This window comes from Toxotes jaculatrix, chromosome 7 (genome assembly GCF_017976425.1).
Source record: "Toxotes jaculatrix isolate fToxJac2 chromosome 7, fToxJac2.pri, whole genome shotgun sequence".
NCBI lineage: Eukaryota > Metazoa > Chordata > Actinopteri > Toxotidae > Toxotes > Toxotes jaculatrix.
In genome coordinates this window covers 12,645,280-12,651,279 of record NC_054400.1, presented here as the reverse complement: position 1 = coordinate 12,651,279, position 6,000 = coordinate 12,645,280, and positions in this window count along the sequence as shown.

Genomic DNA, 6,000 nt, shown 5'->3' with positions numbered 1-6,000 from the left:
GCTCTTATATACCAGCTAATGGCAGAGGGGAGGGGAAAGGTGGAGGAGGGGAGAGAAGAAGAGGGAGGCGAGAGGAAGAACGGGTAGAGGTTAGGATAGGAGGAGAGAGGGAGGGGAAAGAGGAGGGGTGTCGCTCATGGGTGGAGTGAGTGGAACACAGAAGAGGAGGAGAAATGAAGGAGATGATATGAAGGGTGAGATTAGGGGATGGGAGGAGACAACAGAAAAAAATCGGGGGGAGAAGAAAAGGGGGGGTTAAGGGGGGGTTAAAGGGGGGGGGGGGGGATTAAGGGGTGTGGGAGCACTCTACACAGAGAAAATGACAAGGGGAGGGAGATGAGACATGGGAGAGGCAGTGGGGGGGCAAAGATGAGGAGATGGAACGGTTTATCTTTCACTCAGATATTTTGGGAACATGGACTCAGTGCTGCAGGCTGCTTCATTTACGGTGGAACCAGCTACCAGATCGTGACCTGAGCACACATCCCAAAGGCCTGAATTAAAAGGTCTCTCTAAGGTCCTTGGAAGGATACATTATGGCGATGGCAACTGTTTACAAGCACAGGATCTCCTTGTTTAATTCACTAACTTGCCTAAAATTTAAGACTCCAAGTGAGACCTTTTGGAAAACGAATGCAAGGATGGGACTTTTTTTCTTTCTTCAGTTTATGCCTTATACATCTTTAAATCACCATTAAATTGACTCTGTCACCTACTTTTTTCCATTTAAATGCTGGATACTTATAGAGTCTGCTGGACATCTTTTCATTGTATGTAAGCAATCTCGTGCCTCAGCGCAGCACCATTTTTTCCACTTTGTTTATCAATTTCTTCATTATTTATGTCCAGACAGCTGACGGTTCTTCTCGTTTTACGATTCTGCGCTGGCTTCTGTCCATTCTCCTTTCCTAGCCCAGACAGATCAATACTGACTTTGTATTTAGACAGATATAGTAGTGGTTCAATTAAACACTCATCCCATTTGTTTCTTGGCCCTGACCACACACATACACAGTACATCTTGCCAAGTCATAGCTCTGCACTGTGTTTATTGCAGCTATAGTAGCCTAGTGAGTGCAGTCAAAATACAATTTCATATGAAAAACCAACAAATATCAATGAGGAGGCTGAGAGAAGAAGCTTGAGAAAGAACACGGACAGAGCAGAGAAAGGTGGATGGACAGAGAGTAGATGATGTTCAAGACAGATAAAAAAGAGAGAGGAACAAAGAAAAGTGCACAGAGAAGTAAGATGGAAAGCTAACATTTAAACTCTGCACAACGAAACAAGCCAAATATTACAATCAACCTGCCTAAAAAACCTTTAATAAGATAACATCATGATGGATAGTTTGGATGGACAGTATGAGAAGATTAAATACACACATGTAAACAGGATGCTCTTCATTAGCTTGTTAATGAACGTTCCCACAGTGCTCCTGAAACACACAGCATGCACTTCTCCAGCGCAGCCAGGTTCTGCAACAGCAAAGTAAATCCCGGGAGGGGTAAGGGCGGGAGAGTCGTCAACCCTGTTTCCGCTACCGAGCTGAGGGGGGCCTGATGGGGTTAAAGCTAACTTCACTTATTTTATGGCAAATGTAATTATAAAACACACAGTGTTTATTCAATGCCATAGCACAGATGGTTTCTCATGCCTGTTGTAAAAAGAAATAACCACATCTTTATTTGGGGGAGATGACATGGGTAATGAGTAAAACCATATTTTGCCCTGTTTGATCCTTTGATGAACACCTAATCTGTCCCTGTATGAACCAGGTTAATGCCAGTAGTCTGTGTTGTGAGAGGGAAGTCTGCTATACACGAGATTTTTTGCCAGATGGCTGAATTAAATAGGACACTGCACAGATCAGTGATTAGCCTGCACTCATTGTTCATATACTGTATCACACAACATCAGTGATCATAACATCCTTTTCTTTCCTTCCTAAATAACATTCCACGTTTAATATTGGATGTCTAAGGTCGGGGTTATCCAAGCCACACAGAGAACAACAGGAAGTCAGGTGTGGAAGGAAAGAGAGAGAGAAAGAGAGAAAGAGAGAGAGAGAGGGGGGGGGGGGGTTAAGATGATATTGACCTCAGTCTTGCAGGAAGTAGACTACTCCTAAGTGTATATATAAATTAATCATAAAGTGTTTTCGATCTGCCCTGTGATTATGATATGGTTGGGTTTAGGGAACTAAAACTCAGAGTCGGTATCTCAAAAGTCATCCACCACTCGAACCTCCATTTCCTCACTAATGTAAGAACATTACACTACTTCCCTCTATGTACACTCACACCCATGAAACAAAATGTTTCAAGGGTGAAAAATCTTATTTATAATCTCATTTAGATCATGCTTTCTCACATCATCACCACCAAAAAACTGCTTGAGAATGACCACTTTTTGGAGAAATTTTTTTGGAGATGTAAAGACGGGGGTTGAATATTTTGTCTGCGTAATAAGGACTCAAATGAAACAACTTTATAAGTGAGAAACAAAAGCTGGCTTCAATAAAAGTATAGGATAATAACTGAATAGATAAATTTCACAGGACATGTCTCAATGTCCCAATCCCATGTCGCAAAAATACTAGTTTTGAGTCCCATGAAGATATAATGTCTAAAATACAAACCCTCCCATTGGCCCACCAGTATATTTCACTGTCTTAAGAGATTTGATCAATTGCTTGTATTGTCAAAAATGGCCAATGGCCAAAAACTGTAACAGGGAGAACAAAGGGGATTTATGGGCCACAGGATAATGATATCAAACACTAACAATAGAAAGTGTGCTATAGCACAAAACCTCAGACACCCTGCCAGTCCTTTGTTCTGTGAAATGGTCTATTCCAGTCCCCATATGCTTACCTCTCCACATGCTTAATGATCACTGCTTAGCAGCCCCCGGCCAAACACACACAGTCATGCACATCCTGAGAGGAGCTCCACCCCTCAATGGTATGATAATCTGCCCCTCTAAATGACATTTAATGCATCATCCACGTGAATAAAAGGGGGACACCCACCCCCTATTCTGCCAGCTGCCTACACACACAGACACAGACACAGACACAGAAACACACACTCACACACACACACACACACACACACACACACACACACAAACACACACACACACACACACACACACACACACACACACACACACACACACACACACACGTGCTTACAGACTGAAGGGACATAACATATGTACAATCTCTCTTGGGTATAAATTATGTTTCAGGTCAAAACTGAACACAACAGCTGTGATCTAAATGGCATCAATTCCAAATTTCTTTAAAACCATTTCAGTCAAATTTTAAATATTCAAAATTAAAATCAAAGTAAAAAGTAGAAGTTACTTCATGTTACAAGTGGGACAAGTCTGCCTTGCAAGATCATAACAAAGCTAATGCATGCTGATATAAATAACTGATTTCAAAAGACCTTGGCAAGGACGTTTTGTTTAGTGGAAAATAGAAGAGTGGAAATTGTAGGTATTTTCATGTCTCCTTCAGTTAGACTGATGAATACGGAGGAAATGGGCAGCATGCCAGCCTAAATAGCCTACAGTGAGGAGGCACAGAGAGTAACTAAAAACTCCATAATCACACAAATCACTATGTATACAAACATTAATTCACTCACAGGTGTATATGCACTTATCCACAGGTAGACAGACAAACATATGTAAGGCTGTTTATATTGGGGAGAGTATTTGTCTGCTAGCCATCTAATCAGTCTGACCCCTCCAGACTGATATAAGCCTAACTAATCCCCCGACCCATCTCTGTAAATACTGCACTATTAGGGTTATGGTTAGTGCTTTTTCTTTCCCAAAGAGTTTAAACTTATGGGATGATCACTGGCTTCATAAACCATGTGGTTTATCCAGATATACTGAAATTAATGATTGAGAGTGAGAAGGCAAATGCATGTTAATGGGAAGCAGAAAAGAAGGCACACAGACCAGCAACACAAGTAATACATATATAGCTTTATATATGGGCAAAGATTACGTTTCCATTGCTCTGGTCAAGGAAGGGGGCACAGCTTGTAAAAGTGTTAAGTGTAAACATGTGGAATCAAGTGTATGCAAACATGATTTTGTCTTGATTTGATGCACACAAGATGTGATGCTCTCCTCAGCTGTAAATCTTTAAAATTCAGTGTAACCACATGTGGAGGCATACCCCAGAAAGTCACAAGTTATTATTAGTTAGTTTCACATTTTGTCCCAAAATACAGAAATACTGAGAGCATGCCTGGAATCCAGAGAAGAGCTTATTATCAGAAGCCTGCATCTACTGTCTGAGCTCAGTCACTGTTTATAACTGCTCGCTTTCACAGTGGAAAATATTCCTCCCTGCTTACCAGCCAACCAGACAGACAGAGATAGACAGACAAACACACAGGGAGACAGATAGCTCAGCCCGAACGACTGTCCATCCTAAGAAAGATAAACTGAGAAAAATCTGGCTTCAGCTGCACAGAGGCACGAGCACACAGGAGCGCACACACACATACACACAGGCTCTTTCTCAGACCACAAATGTACACACATTTGCTTAATGCTTGGGTCAAGTCTGGGTCAATCAAAGAGAAGCATTTTAAAAGCCAAGTGCAATGTTGCCTCAGGGACACACACAACACAGAAGGGACCATCCAACCTTTAAGACTTTGGGGACCAGCTGCTCTTAATTGCTCCTTCCACCTCTTATTTAGAAGCAGAGTGATAAACAATCACTGACCTCTCCTTTTTTGTAGCACCGTCATCAGGGATAAATTTCCATTTTAACAAAATAAATAAAGATCAATTATGTGTGTAAATGAGCACATTCGTACTCACCAGAAAATAAACCATGAGCTTTCTTGAAGCATCAGATTCAGTGCAGTCTTTTCACTGGTAGCCCCACAACTGGTGGGATGAGCAAAATCAGCATGTTTTCTGCACAAATTCTGTACTTTTGAACTGAGTCTTGTAGTAAACACTGCAGCATCTATGTGTTTTGAGTTTGTATGGCATACATACACAATTTTCTCACAATGCAATACATAACAGAACTGGAGCTGCTACTCACAGATGGAAAAATTAACAGAAATTGCGGAAAGTGGAGAGACAGTTCCAGGAACATCTTGGAAAACGAAAAATGAATTATTAAGTCTTTGGAAAAACATTTCTCGTTTTTCTTTGTTAAGTTTCCAAGTGAGACATCGACAGTAGCTAAGTTGTGGTATAATTGACATCCACTGAAACAAATTTATTATCATTTCCTGTTTTTCAATTTCATTTCAACTGCCAAACAGCATGATAATTAGCACATATTTAATATGTTAGTATAGTCTATATTGTAGATGATAATTGGGACAAAGCTTTAGTCTCGTTTGGACTCACAGAAAGACATATAATTTTAACCACGGCAACATGACCAAAATAAATTTCATCCCTGATAAAACTCAAATGCCCAGAAACACCTTCTGAAACATGTGCTGATTATATCACATCCATACTCAGTGTGATATTGCCATCTCAGAATGCCTGGAGTCTTGTGACCTAACAGTCTGTCATAACTTGTCATGGTGGATATGCCTCATTCAGATTGCGTTCATTATATCAGCCTCAATGTCATGACACAGGCTTTGGTGGATAATGAATTATGCATGGATGGTGTGTTTCCTAACACTTTAAGGGAAATATGCACCCGTAAACCCAGAAGCATAGACAAAACAGAGAAACCCACATACACACACACACATACATAGCACATATGTGGTGCACTGAGAAGACCTCTGTGCCTTTGCAGTGCTTCACTTCCTTCCTCTCTAGTAGACAGCAGCTGTTCTGTGTTGACTACAGAAAAAGAGGGAAGAAATAAACACAGGATTCAAAGAAAAAAAAAGAGGTGAAATGGGCCAGATTAAATCCAAGACTTGACAGAAAGAAAAGAAGAAAGTGATGCTGAAGATGAAAGACAAATTACTCACAATT